Here is a 15,154-nt window from a genome sequence, read left to right as displayed (position 1 = left end):
TAGTACTATGTCAACACTTGCATTTAGACAAAAGGTTTGTAAAACGTGAATTTTCTCAGCCCCCAAGACCAGGTTAAGAATAAGAAAATTTATCTGCTGCAAACCTTTAGCTCACTGAGAGACTGTCATGAAGAGCTCGATCATCACATACCCAGTGCAACCCATCTCTTTGTTTTCTGTAGCTGACTGTATTCACCTTACTTGCTACCCACAAGTCTATGAATTGCTTTTTTCAAACAAGTCAGCATCATAGACCGCTCTTTATTTTTAAAGACCTTATTTCTAAATAGGCTTTTGTATATAACCATTTGCCCAAGCTCTTCTTTAAGCAAAGAAGGGCATGCTGCAGAAAGGACGTGGGACAGCACTGTCTCACACATTCAGGAGGGAAAACACAACTCATCCAGATGTTCCCAGAGAGAAATTACATGCTTGGAATCAATGCACAACTGATGTCAGGTAATTTCATTAATTTGCCCTTAATTTTTTTATGTAGTTTTGTGCCTGTTATATGGCAATACTTGCTAGGGAAGTTTTCTAAAAGTGATTAGTGATTTCTGGTGATTCAGGGTTAATGAGGCTCCAAAGCAAAATCTCCTTAAGGGCCAGATTTTCATAAGCTAGTAGTCTGATCCTGTTAAAATATCCGATAAGAAATTTTAATGTTGAGGACTTCAGAGCCTCATGACAAAATATTGAAGTCACTAGAAAGGGCAGTGGGAAAGTTCTCACCCTTCTCTAACCTAGAGCGGCCATTTCTAGGGGTATTGATGTAGCAGAGTTGCACAGTGAAGGACAGAACTCTGAGAGCCTACACAAATCTACAGCACTGTCCCCACCATCTTTTACACACCCTCACCCCACCCCCCACCACATTCGCTATGTGTCAGGACTCACTGCACTGCAAGGTGAAAAGGAAGAGTGTGGCTGAAAGACTGAGCTGGAATTCCACAACTGGGTGGCTTTGAACTCTGCAAACACAAGTTCTGGGGGACTGTATCTTGGCCAACAGGCACAGTATCCTAACAACAGCCCAGTACTTAGAATCTGACAGTCCTAACCACCCCTGTGGAAGCCTGTATATTATGAGAGATGTTTTGAACAATATCCTCTAATTTTGCCCCAATCTAAGACCTCAACACTGGTAGCTGTGTAGGCAAAGTTAAAACACCATACTTGAGAAATCCAGGCTCTAATCTTTGAGCCTCACAATCACCTTGCCTATGGAACAGAAGTAGTATCTACTTGTTTTACATTAGATAACCGTTGCAGAGATGGATACCTATGTTAACATTTCAACAGCACTTTCGAGGCATAAAGAGCTCCACACTGTTCAATGCTATGCAATTTTTCAAGTTCTTTGTAGCATAGGTAGATGCATAATATTCAAACAAAGCGATTTCAAGTGAAGGTTATTTCCTTTATGTTGGAGGACAGAATTCAGAAACTAATTTAGTTCTTCAACAACAGTTCACATCGTACCTGCACGTACACTTGAATGAACTAAAGAAATGCAAATGTACCACAGATGACACAGCCAGAATGCAGCAAACAATAAAAGATGACAGGATGCTATTATCCCACAAGATGTTGAGTGTACTGCAGGACACAAGCTAAGCACAGTTACATAATATTGCCAGCAAACCTCTTAAAATACTGTAAATTTCTTTCATCTTATGTAGAAAACAATTTTCCTCTAGGTCCAGACTGACTTACCTTGTGTTCCTTTTCTAATCTTTCCATCTCTTTTAACCCCAACAGCACAAGAGGTTGCTTTTAAACATTTGCTTGTTGCTTATGCAATATACCTCACAGAAGGTGTTTAAAGGCCTCTTCTCTGTAGTGCTGAGCCTTTTACAGCCCCAGCTAAAAGGGGTTAACAGAAAGAGGTACTTAGTGCAGCCCCCAGCACCAGATGAGATGGTGGCTCTCACAGTAGCTACCTGCAAAGGGCTGTTGGGAGCCCTTTTGAACTGATGTGAGCAAGATGACAATGCTGTGCAGTCAGCCCTGCAGCACTACCCCTGGAAATCCTCTTTCTGCAAGAACTTCACAGCTGCTGACACTGAACCAGCTTACGGGAGGGGTGGTCTCTCTACGCCTAACTGATAGCCAGGTTAGTATCACAGGTGTTATATGTGACCCATCAATTTAGCCTTAAAAACATAACAATGAGAACAGGTTTATTTTTTTTCAGTTGCTCTCCTGCCTATAAGCACAGAGTTTTTGCATGTCTGTAGGTGTGCACTAGATTGGGTACAGTGAACATACACAGTAGGAGAAAATATTTTACTAGGGAAAGAAAGAATGATGCAACCCTCTCCTTTAAAACAGGATAGTGGTGTCAGCAAGGGGAGTGGGCATGTGCACTAACTGCCCTATACTGTATACCATGATAGGTACTCATGGGATGGCAGGTGCCCTCATGAGTTTAGGTTGTAGCTGTCCTAGCTCTTCCTGAGGTTTTCTATGGTATGCCTTGTAATACCTGGAAATGCTGGACAGGCACATGATTTGCCACAGTATTTCAGAGGTACCTTCGCCGACAAAAGAAGAACTAACTAAAGCTTCTGTTCCAAGCCCAAAGTGCTTCTTCATATGTAGGCAAACTCAAACTCTGGAAGGCATCTTTGAAATGTAGTGTGCTGCCTAATTTTAAAAGAGTTACTAGAACATCCTAGAAAATAGGAAACCTTGACTAGTGTTACCAAGCTCCACAGCAAAAAGACATTTTCCTTGTTTTTCACATATGGGAGCAATAATTTCTTAAGGCAAAGATCTATACAGGATTCAAAGGGTTTAAGAAGACACCGTAGGATACTTACAACAGACTAAGGTGCTCACTATTGAGAAAAAAACACCTTTCCCTAAATATTGTATACATACTTGCCCACAAAACAGTGGAATCTCAATACGAAGCAAACAAGACATTTCCCATGAGACATAAGGAAAAAAAAAAAAGAAAAAAAAATTACTGGGGAAACAAAATGCATGACCACCTGAACAGGAGACTGACACAAAGTGGCCACCTTAGGGCTCCAATTGTTTACTGCTGGTACATTTAAAAGTTGAGCCACAGAAACATAGGCATAAACACTCTAGTCTCCAGAGAGAGTGTAGAATCATAGAATGGTTTAGGTTTGAAGGGACCTTTAGAGGTCATCTAGTCCAAACCCCCTGCAGTGGGCAGGGACATCTTCAACAAGATCAGGTAGAACTGATGTTGACAAGAGAGGATGATGGAATGCCAGGTATCACTACCATAGCCCCTTCATTCACTGGCATGGTGAATTTGGAAATGCAGCAGAGAAGGGATCTGTAGGTAGGAGACTATAGCAAGTATACATCTTGGTATGTATACTCATACCGGGGTATGAGTGAAGCAGAACTCCACAAAGGGAAATCATTAGTAGTAAAAGCTGAGGCAAAAATTTGTGCTGCAGGGGGCTTGTTTCAGTTTTTGGAATAGGAATCAGAGTAACACTGCACAGGAGATCAACCTGCATTCAGACAGTAGAAGCAAACCGCCTGTCCATAGCATGATTAGTTTACAGGGCAAAATACCTGGAATCCCACAATGCGTCCCCAGTGCAGGGAGTGAAGCAGGTGATCCTCTTGGCTGACCCCAAGTCTGTCTTCCCGGTAAAGCCTCCTTCCAGAGAACGGTGTCCAGAAAATGGTGTCCCAAGAATGGTGTCCCCAACATGATACCTCTCTGTCTGGGAGGAACAGCCCTGACAGACCTGAAAGAGGGGGAGGGGCTGTGGCTAGCAGAAAGAAAGGCAACACAGAACAGGAGTCAAGGGCTAGGAAGAGCCCTTCCTCTCCTCGCTTATGAGAGGAAAAGCCCTGGAAACACAATGCTGTGGAAAGAGTCACAGGAGCGATCTGAGGTTGCAGAGATGCCATGACGCTGAGGCCATTTCTGTAAGGTCTCTGATCCCCACAAGCAGCCTCTGTCTTCCTCTGGGTGGCTGTCCCTCCCATTCAGGGGGGTCTTCTTAACCCAAGGCCACCCCTACTAATGGGAGCTACCCTGGCAGGGCTCTGCACAGGAGAGGAGAATGGGCCCTTTTGCCAGTTCCACATGGTACAGCCAACCACCCCCACAGTCCTTGAGACACATATTAGATACCTAACATATAAACATGTATTTATATTTAACATATTTCTATGGTAATTTAAAACATTATAGGTTTTTTATATATTAGGTAATAGTATGCTGTATGATGTATCATTGTATCTATATTATAAATATTATGTACGACATTGTATGTAATATATAATATATACCATATAGTATTGTAATAGACTACAGTATAACTAATACACATGCAAATATATATGTATGCCTGTATTTATAATTATATTTATATGTTAATCTTATTCTATACATATGTATATACAAAAGATTGATTCTCTCTATTCCACCATCAATAACACACATCATCATATATACTTAGGAGTTTATTATTGAGTGGAAACTTGCAGCCACTCTGCCACAAGTGAATTTTGAAACACTTCAGCTGCTTGTGGGACTAGCAGTGGGGAAGAATCCTGTATTTTGGCGCACTACCAGGATTACCAGGATTACCACTCTAAGGGCAAGAGATCCTGTGTTGTGGGCAACACCTTACTGGGAACTTGTTCTTGAAGAAAAACAGTCAGCACTCACTGAGCCAGATATCCTCAATCTTGTTGGTCTGAGACAAGACAGACTATATGACAAAGGCTATTTTGGAAGTTGCCTCCAAAAAGCTACCAACACAATTGTATAAGTTATTTTGTCGCTAATTTGGCTATCTAAAATGGCTCATAGCCAGTCAAAACCTAGCATTGCAAAGATTGTTGTCAGTGGAGATTTTGCATGAGCAAGGACGCTCTTATCCTGTGCATTATCTTTGCACAAATTAAGCTGTGCAAAAGACTCTGCCTAAGTGGGGAATGAAAACATTCTTTGCTTTCCAAAATATTTTCTCATTTGCTTTAATAGTTGTTGGAGTTTCTTAATATGTTATAACTGACAAAAGTGATAGGATGAGATAATTTAGATATTTGATATTTAGGTTTTGTTGAACAAGGGCACAAAAGGTCTTAGTATTTTGTAACCTACTTAGGCCACCTAGGAGCTTAACAGGGCTTCTCTGCTACACATTGTGCAATGGTAAGGAAAGAACTGTGGCCATAATGCTTTAAAAGCACAAACTGGTGCTATGGCTTAAGCTAAGTGAACACCAGGTGAGGAAGAGTGTCTACAACACACTGCTCACCATAATCTGGAAAAGAAAAAAGTTAATGAAAAAAACATTTTCACTGAATAATGTGAAATTGTCTAAAATGAAGCAGTCAGTCATTGAAATGTCTGGGGCTTAACACCTCATTTTCAGCCACCTTGTTAAGAAGCCTAGTTTTTCAGAGGCTACATCATCTGTGACCTCCATCCATATAAACTGCAGTGAAAACAGGAAATCCAAAGAGATCCCAGGGCTTCCAGTTTTTCAGAGTGATGAGTTATTTTCAGTGCCTCAGTTCTGAGGTGCTCAGCTCAACTGTCAGAGGGTAAACCCTCAGCTGCTCCCAGAATTTAAAGCTCTTTGGAAAACCTCTCACAGAGTGGTCAGAAACTGAGCTTTCAAAAATCCATGGTCGAATATGAAAAAGGTTGTTCTGTGTCTCCAAAGAGGAATTCTGTCACAATTACTTTTGCTACAATACTGCCACCGCAGGCACTGCAGACCCACACTGCTCACCTCTGGAGGCTGATGCCTTCTGGATCCTCCCCTTAGTCCTACATAGGAGCTGTCAGCATCCTACTGACTGACACATCCTACCAGCTATTGATGAGTGCACGCGGAAGATCTGCAGGTAGATTTCACACCTTGTCCAAGGGTGGTTATGTAGCCAGCCTAAATATTTGACAACTGCTTATTTTAAATTCTCTTGAAGCAAAAGCATTATTGTCTGAATATAAACATGATCTGGAATACACTCCAAATATCTTGGCTTAAAAACAACAGGGAGAAAAGTCAGCCTTGTCTGTTGGGTTAAGGAGTTCTGTATTCAGGACAAAGCCTCACTGTGTATTTCAGGTGTTTCCTTGTGGAGTTTTGCACTTAATACTTCCACACATTGGAGTGTTCCCTCTTGCAAAAAAAATAAGCAAGCAGAATGGTCTTTCTAATGGAGCTGGAGACCTCCGAGCACCCTGTGCCAGCTTCATACTTGTAACAATTTCATTCCTCAGGTGCTGGTGTGCAGCTGAGGCTGATGAATCAAACCCCACTGAGGGTGGGCCCTGAAAGGCTACAGAAATACGTCCCCTGCTCTATGAAAGGCTTCTAGCACCACTCTAAAAATAGGTTTGAGAGAGGCTGTACTCCTTATAAGCATGAGCATGTGAATTAAGCCACCTCTGGGCAAGTCACGGTGCAGAAGCTGTAACTAAAAGGGAAAAAATTAGCCTTGCTTCCCCACAAACAGTCCCAGGACTCATGTAGCCTACAGCTAAATTCAAGTAAACGGAATGCCTGAGTTAGCAACTTTAAGAAAGAGAGAGTGAAAGAGTGGGTGTGCACACATGTATGCATGAGAGAGAGTAAAACCTGTCAACCAGTTATCTTTGTAGTTTCACATTTCCAAAATCAAAATGTGAAGCTCAGAGATACGTATTTACCTTCACCTGGCTGCACTTCATCCTAGCCATGAGCACGTGTGCAATTTTTTATTCAGTTTGGAAGGAGAAAAATAAAAATTACTTCTAAACCATAGGAAGCCTCAGGACTAAGCTGATTCTGCACACCTGGGTTTTCCCAGTTGAATTCTGCCTAGCTCTAGTCAGGAATTCGCCTTTGTCAAGGAATTGCGTAAGAAATGCCTTTTCTCTTCCCACAAGGAAGGACTAGCAGAAAGTTAGAGAGGAAGGAAGTGTGATTTTCTCAGGAGTAAAACAGCATCCAGAACAAAGGTGGTGAGATCATGAAAATCCTAATGCCTGACACTACCACCAGTCATTGCTACAAAACTCTTCAGTTTAGAAAGTGTGCAGAGTCAAAAAAAAAAAAGTTACCTACTGTCTAGCAGAAAAAGACTGAAAAACCTAGCAAAAATGGGCAATTAAAGTTCCCTGGTTTCATTTGTCATGTGTTAGTTTATATTCCAGTGTATGAGAAGTTACCTGACTTTCTCAGTTTCTTTAATTCTAGAGCATTTGACAGAACTGACAGCATAAAAGTGTGTGGCACCATCTGAAAATGAGATCAATAATTATATTGAATTTATGCAGCAAAAGCATGAGTATATGAAAACAGGAGTCTGGGACTCATGGAACGTTTGAATGTTTAGTGCTTGTTAGCTTACAAAAGAAGGAAAACATCTGCAAATTTCTAAATGCTTAGCTGTCTGTGATGGATACGACAAATGTGAACAAGCTTAAAATGTAGCAAAAATGATTTAGGTTAGGCGTTAGAAAGAAAAAAATACAGATAAAACATAGTGAAGCACTGGGATGAATTTTCTGCAGAATTTCTACAACACTGACCATTGGAGGTCCTTAATAACAGCCAATACAGCTATCTTTCAGGAATGATCAAAGACTGTACTTTGGGACAGGGAAATGACATTTGGAGGTCCCTACTAAATGTACATTTCCACAGTCCCTCGAAGAGAGAGAAGACTTACTTTCAACACTCACAGCTCCTTCTGCAGTGTCCCATATACCTAGCTGCAGAAGCCTTGGGGCCCTTTTGGATCAGGAATCGATATATGTTAAGAATTTCCCATTGAGCTGTTGCTGAGCAATATGAGGCATTTCTTACTCCCACCATACTGTCTCCACATAGTTCTCACTACCAGCCAAACTAGCTAGCAAGGAAGCTTGCAAAATATATTCACATCTCTTCTGTAACCATGTTGCTATTCAATCACAAGATTTACTCTATCCTAGATGAAACTGGAAGACTTTCCTGTGACCTACAAAGAACCATTCCAACCTTCGCCTGGTGACCAGCTGGCTGGCCATGTGGTCACAGAGAAATGCTGTACATACCACACTGCCAGTTCTCATGCAGTCTTGCTTATCCCAGTAACTACCTTGTCAAAGCACATGGCTGCCTGCTAGGACTAACATTTGAGAGATCTGCTTCTAAGTTATTTATTGCAATGTCAACACCGAATAACTTAAGCATATTTTCCACAGATGACTGCACATTTTTTAACACGCTGTTTCATGTCTGCGTGCTACTAAGCATTCCAAGATTTTTTTGCAAGCTGTCATATATTTTTTGGCATTACATAACCATTTCATCCATGAGCTGCTAGTGGACTTTTTATCTGACTCTGGAGCAAGCTTTGCCTATCTGCAAGCCTACTTCTTCCACTTGTCTCAGCTAAGAAACATGAATTTGAATAGTCTTGGGAGTGAACCAGTATGTTTGCTGAGGTGAGCTGCAATATCAATAGTCTTATCATCTCACTGAAAGAAGACAGGCTGCCAAGAGGGTCATCTCTCCCTTCGCAGAGAGGAGCTTAGTGTGTGCCGTCATATACTTATATCACACCTCCAAAAGCAGAACTGGATGTTTCCCCTTGCAAAGAATTTCAGTTTCATAATCATTGCTCAAGGGATCTTGAAACATCTTATAGGATTCTTAATGAAATATTGCAGAGGTTGCTTTTTGACAGAGTCCTAGATTTTGCTCAATTCCACAGCATTATCTGGTTGCTAGCATCATGTGCCTACATTTAGTCATTTGATCAGTCATAGGGATTCAATACTTCTTTCAAAAATTCAGTAGAATTACTCGCACGTTCAAAATGAGTCATTTGTTTGAATCAGGGTCCATATCTCCAAGAAAGCCTGGAAAATTGGTCTTGACAGATAATAAAGTGGTTATAAGGTTAAGTACTTTAAAGCAGCTTTCATTTATCCCATACTTTGGCTGAGCTGCAGCAAAAAGATTTGTCTCTATTGTTAAAAGTTTTGGTGATACATGGACTAAGTTTTAAATGAAGAAAGGCTAAAGTCGGTTTTCAGGTTAAAATAAAAACTAGGCAAGCTTTGTGGCTCAAGTTACAGATAGGCAAATGTTGGCAGCTTCATGCAGGTTTAACAGTTTTCGGAGACAAACCTCAAGCAGATGAACTAATGTAAAAGCAAGTTGGTAAAGTATTTGAAGAGGTGCCTTGTGATGGAAATAATGAGGTTTTATGCAGGTCTAGCAAAAAGCACAGGGGTCTGTATATATTTAAATTACTGATGCTTTGTAGAAAACCAACTCATGGGTTGCCAGCACTGATCTGAAGCTCTTCTGAGCCTAGCTTGTTTCTGTAAGATATACACCATTTACCAGTCATAGACTTACTGAAAAGTTACTAGACTTTGAATTTTTTTATTATTCTCCCCACCCGCTCTCCTCCCCCAGCCCAACACACACACACATATATCTGTCCCGTCCCCCGTCCCCGCCGTCCCCCTCCCCAAAAAAAACCACCTCAGAAAAACTCCAACCCCAACATACTGGACCTCACTACAGTCATAACATACTTTTCTGAAAGCCTCACAGCACTAACTGCTCCATCATTTCTCATTTGGAGAACAAAGATGTATAGTGAGAGTGTTCTCATCTCCCATTGCAGTCTTGGCAAGCCCTGGGTTCACCTATGAGAGAAGCAGCAAATCTCATGCTACTCAGAAGCCCTACTCATACAGACTAAGGCAGCAACTGCTTAGCTCCTGTGCTTTGTTGGTTCAACAGGACCAGGAAGGTTATGATGTAGTGATTTAAATATTTTTGTCATTACAACCAAAACTCACCAGAATAGATCAGCAGAAGGAGAGGGTGCCACTTCTACAGAAAATTTCCTGATGCTTCAACAGATGTAGTTCAAACAAGCTGCCATCTTCTTCTGCTCTTCATCCAGATGTCTGGGGAAGGGTAGAGTTTCCTGAATTTCTCTGCAAAAGGATAGGGATTAAGAATCACTTTTTAAATACTTCTGTTAGCAGTTGCAAAGGGAGAGGCTGGTAAGTCTTCTCTGAATATGATCTATTTCTTTTCTCCCATCTAGGCTTGAGTCAGGATTTTTAAATGATTCTGAGCAGTATCAAAGGAGAAGAGCACCCGTCTGTGGCATGCAGCTTCTAACTCACTCTGAATGTGTGATCTGGAATAAATTATGAATGGCGTGTCGTGTAGACCGCTGTTTCCTAGAAAACAAACCCTGAAGTTACTCAAACCTGACTTGCAAAAGCCGTGCTGCTTCCACTGCCACCACCCACTTTTCTTGTTGTCTATAGTCCAAGAGTGGTCTCTCTTTTATCAAAGACTCAGCCAAGGTCTCCCTTCCCACGTGTCCACTCCGGACACACATTGGGCTAGACACTCGCCAGACATAAATTGGCAGACAGTCCCAAGCCTCAAAGAGTTTAGTATGTCAGTTAAAAAAAAGTAGACAAAGGATGGTGCAAAAGATGCAGGCACACATGCTTGAAGACAAAGAACATGTCAGTGGTGGAAGTTGGAAAAGAACCTCATCCGATTTCTGTCCCTGTGCTTTCATCACTAGCCTTCACTACCCATCTGCAATGAAGCCTGGCAATTCCAGCCGCTGTATCAATGAATACTAGTGGGTTACTGGGCTTATTTGTTTAAAAAAAAGCATAAAAAAGGTTTCTTATCTCCAAGACCAGAACTATCTCAGAAATGCAAGGTAAAGTCTTGTTTTAAAAACTGATTCCCAGAAGTAAACAGCCACACCTGTGTATTTAATACTGCCTGGTCCAATCCTCAGACCCTTTTTTCCTGAGTGAGCCTAGCCTCCTAATCCTCATGTATTAGAAGGTTTATTTGTGGCTTTAAGGCTGTTGGACTTTTGTTTCCTTTCCATGCTGAGTGGAAAGAGGCTAGATCTGATTCTGTTACTTTGCTCCTTTTACAACTATGCAAAGCTGATGTTAAACACTACTATTCTGAATTATTTGGCACTTCATATTCACACTGCACTGGCAAAAATTACTAGGTTAGACATAGGGCAGTGGAGGAGCAGGGACAAGCAGGCCTTTGAGGTAGGTAGGTAGATAGACAGGTAGAAAGGCAGGCAGGCAGGCAGATAGATTTAATCAGAGGCAATATAAATTAGATTATTAAATTATGCACTTATGGGCATGATGTCTTTTAGACTCTTTCAAAATAACCTTCTTAAAATATATCTGCTATTAACAGAAATTATGCAGGAGTAATTTCTTCTCTCTCGAAAATGAAGACATTGTAAAGTAACTTATATTTTAACCAAAATATCCCCTTTTAAAATCTCCTCTCTGCCTTCTATTACGGCTTCTGTGGTTTTGGACAATCTGACATTTTTCTTTGTTGGTATTAGAGCCAGAAAGAAGCAATGGCAGCAGCATCTCTAGTGAAATAGGAATAATTCGCATGTGTCAAAGCAGATAAAAGAGTTTTGATCACTTCAAATACTTTACCCAGGTATTTTCTTAAATTATAGAAAATTTTAGCTGCCATTATGTAACTCAACAGCACATGACTTCACTTCATAAAATCCTCACTCCTTTCCCCCAGCCCATTCAGATCCTAGGAAGAAGAGAAATTCTGTTGTAAAATATATGGAAAAGAAGATTAAGAACCACTAAATAACACAAACAATACCACAAATAATACATCAAACCATTGGTTTGATGAGTGTTCAGTGAAATAAAAAGAGATAGCCTTATTTTCAAAGACATTAGAAAACAAAGGAGTCCCATAGTCTTCACTAGATTTTAGCAGCATTGCTTATCTCTGGATTTGACGAGCTATCATGTTAGGCATGATGGCTGATCTCTGTTGGCCTCTGACGGTGGGCCAGAGAGTACTCTTTTTTCAACCCCTTTGGCATGAATGAATGCTGGTGTCCTTAGAAAAATATACTTGTACTTGCTGGATTGGGTGCTACTGGATTTTGCTTATAGCTAGCTAGATCTTATATCAGATAATTAACAAAGAAGAATATTCAGAAGAAAAAAAGGATGGGGACAGTAAAAATTGGGGATCACAAATAAATCTATGCCAATGACATATTACACATTAATTTGTGGCAAGCTGCTAAATTTCTGCATCCCAAGCAGCTGCAGGTGATAAATCTATCAGATGGGTGCCAGTAAACACTTCCAAAGCTGCAAAGCATTCAAGAACATGCCCATCCCTGGGAAAAAGCCATGGATGTTTTTTAATACAGATAGAAGGAAGCAAATGCTTCACATTAATTTAGCAGATGCTTCCTTCTCTGCTGAACTAGGGACTAAAAGTTCTCAATTCCCCTCTGAAGCCAAGGTGTACACACACGAGGGCTAACAGCAAGAGAGATCATGGATGTGATGTTCTCTACTGGTAACACTGCTAGCATATACCACTGCAGAGAACTTAAATGTCCTGTCAGAATTGGTTATTTCTTCCCTTTAATACAGCAAAGCATCACTTTTCAAGATACTTGGCTGTGCAAGGTCAGCCTGAAGGTTATCCTCAGCACGAAAAACTCACTCAGGAGAGATATTCATATACACCAAGAGGAGAATTGCATTTTGAGTCAGCATAAAGAAAGGGGACTTCTTTACAGATCCCTTAAAATGCAAAATGGTTTTATTCCCCTCTCTGCTTCTTATCTGTGAGTACTACCTGACTTAACAAAGTGTCAGCATTTCCTTCTGCGGCTTGAATTCTCAGGGCTCTATGACTCTACAGTAGAGATCTACTCCAGGCTGAAACAGAGCAGACATGCTGAGGTTGCTAGGAACGTTTTCCTGAGTTCTTGGTGCAAGATGCCTTTCGTATCTTGTTTTACTCATACTTAGACAATTGGGGTATTAACCTCTACTTAATTAAGCTCTGAGTGTTAACAATATCATACACAAAATGACTTTGACCACTGAAAAGGCTCTTCAACTTATTTTTCAGGGAGGCTGTTAATATACTAAAGTCAGTAACATTAAAATGAAAGCATATAGAACCTGTACACATTTATCTAGGATCAAAAAGCACATGACAAATACCAGCTGGTATTTTTTTTAACCTATTTTACAGATGGAGAAACTGCATGGAGAAATTTCCCTGTTTAACAGTAGAATCTGATAAAAAGATACCCAGAGTCCTGTTTCTCTATTTTCCTAACCTCCAGATTGTTTGTCTTCCAGACAGCTATTTATATTAGAGACTGATTTTAGCACATATCAGCACATATACTAGATCATCTCATAACAAAGCTATGATAGCCTGAAGCATTTAGGGGAAGGCACTGGGTTTTTAAAAATATGTGACAATGGCTAGGTTCTGATCTCTTTGGCAACAAAGTTGGATTTGAAAAGCAGAAGAGCCTGTTTGCTTCTGTATCCTTCCAAGCTTATTTACTCTTACTGGCCAAACACTGGCACAGGCTGCCCAGGGAGGCTGTGGGATCACTGACATTGGAGATATTCAGACCTGGATAGGCAAGATCCTGAACAACCAGGTCCAACTTTGAAGTTGTACCAAACAACCTCCAGAGGGCCCTTCCAACCTAAATGATTCTGTGACTTTATTCTCCGCAGTCTATCAAATGGTTCACCTCAAACTGTGGCAAATCTGTGCTTTTGACTTTGTTTGCTAATACGGAAGGGTCAATCTGCACTAGGTGTACCCAGGAAAGCAGACAGGAAGAACTTCTTGCTTGCAGGAGAGCTTTGGTAGCTTGAAGCATAGGTTATTTTTAACTGATCTACTCCTTTGGCAGCAATTTCTTGTAGATTATTGCACTGCATTTACAGGCAACAGACAATTTTAGAAGAAACTAGTTCTTTTTAAACCCTATTTTGGCTACACTGCTGAAAAAGGGACTTTATGAATAACAGTACACTATAAGAATATTTGAATAATATTTTAATTACCACAGTTGCTCATGAAGGCAGTGAAACATCTTATGTGATGCATCTTGTCAAAGTGACACACAAGACAAACAGGGAGATAACAGATGTAGGGAGTGAAATGGCAAGAGGTATTACCATTACTCAAACACACAAAGAGACTTATTAGACATATGCAAACTACTTAATTGATAAAGGAATATTAAGCAGAAGAACTGTGGTTCCAAGAGTTCCTAATTTTGGCCTGACTGTACCCCTCAATTATCCTCAAATACAACCAAGATATCTCCTTTAGGCTGAGAAAAGCCTGAGAAAAGCTGAGGGAGTTGGGGTTGTTCAGCCTGGAGAAGCGAAGGCTCCAGGGAGACCTTATTGTAGCCTGTCAATACTTAAAGGGGGCTCATAAGAAAGATGGGGACAGATGTTTTAGTAGGGCCTGTAAGCGATAGGACAGGGGGTAATGGTTTTAGGCTGAAAGAGGGTAGATTCAGACTAGGTATAAGGAAGAAACATTTTACGATGAGGGTGGTGAAACACTGGAACAGGTTGCCAGAGAGATGGTAGATGCCCCATCCCTGAAGGCACTCAAGGTCAGGTTGGATGGGGCTCTAAACAAGCTGCTCTAGTTGAAGATGTCCCTGCTCACTGCAGGGATGGTTGGACTAGATGACCTCTAAAGGTCCCTTCCAACCCAAACCATCCTATGATTCTGTGAAAAGCAGGAACTGAAGCAGAGGAGGCAAGTTCCCCTAAGATAAACACTCACTGACTTTGGGGGCTGCTGCCACCTTCACTGTAACTTGATTAACTAAATTGTCATCCAACAGCCTTAAAAAAGATTCATCTCATTCTGGTACAAGTCTTATATTGTAATGAGAAACTCTTCAAGAAAACCTTGTCTGATAAAATCCAATAGATCTGTCCGCTTTTGGATCAGCTGACAGGCTTACCTGGAACCTTTCTCCTCCTCCCTGTCCCCCACCCCCCAAAAGATCTGGAAAAGGGAACTGATAACAGAGGTGTTTACTCTAGGAGAGCTCGGTTTGATATGTGACTGTTCCTCAACCTGTCCCTGGGATTTGGCAGGAAAGTCTGATGATGCCAAGCAGGACTCTGCTCCTTGCTGTAGAGCTCACCTGAGACTACCCCTACATTTACTAGCACCTTACTGAGATCTCAAATGCCACAACTGTCTGTCACTAAGCTGGGAGTAGGAGGCAGCCACCATACCACTGACACCATGCTGCGAAAAGACTCTTGCGTGACAAT

At 41.1% G+C, this 15,154-nt stretch overlaps 1 protein-coding gene across 7 annotated transcripts in view; it reads left to right on the top strand.

Moving 5' to 3' along the window:
* The window catches only part of KCNC1 (potassium voltage-gated channel subfamily C member 1), a 133,206-nt gene that overhangs the window by 79,924 nt on the left and 38,128 nt on the right, over positions 1-15,154 (top strand). The window lies entirely within an intron of this gene.

Source organism: Phalacrocorax aristotelis, chromosome 5 (assembly GCF_949628215.1).
Source record: "Phalacrocorax aristotelis chromosome 5, bGulAri2.1, whole genome shotgun sequence".
NCBI lineage: Eukaryota > Metazoa > Chordata > Aves > Suliformes > Phalacrocoracidae > Phalacrocorax > Phalacrocorax aristotelis.
This window is presented reverse-complemented; position numbering and strand designations above follow the sequence as displayed.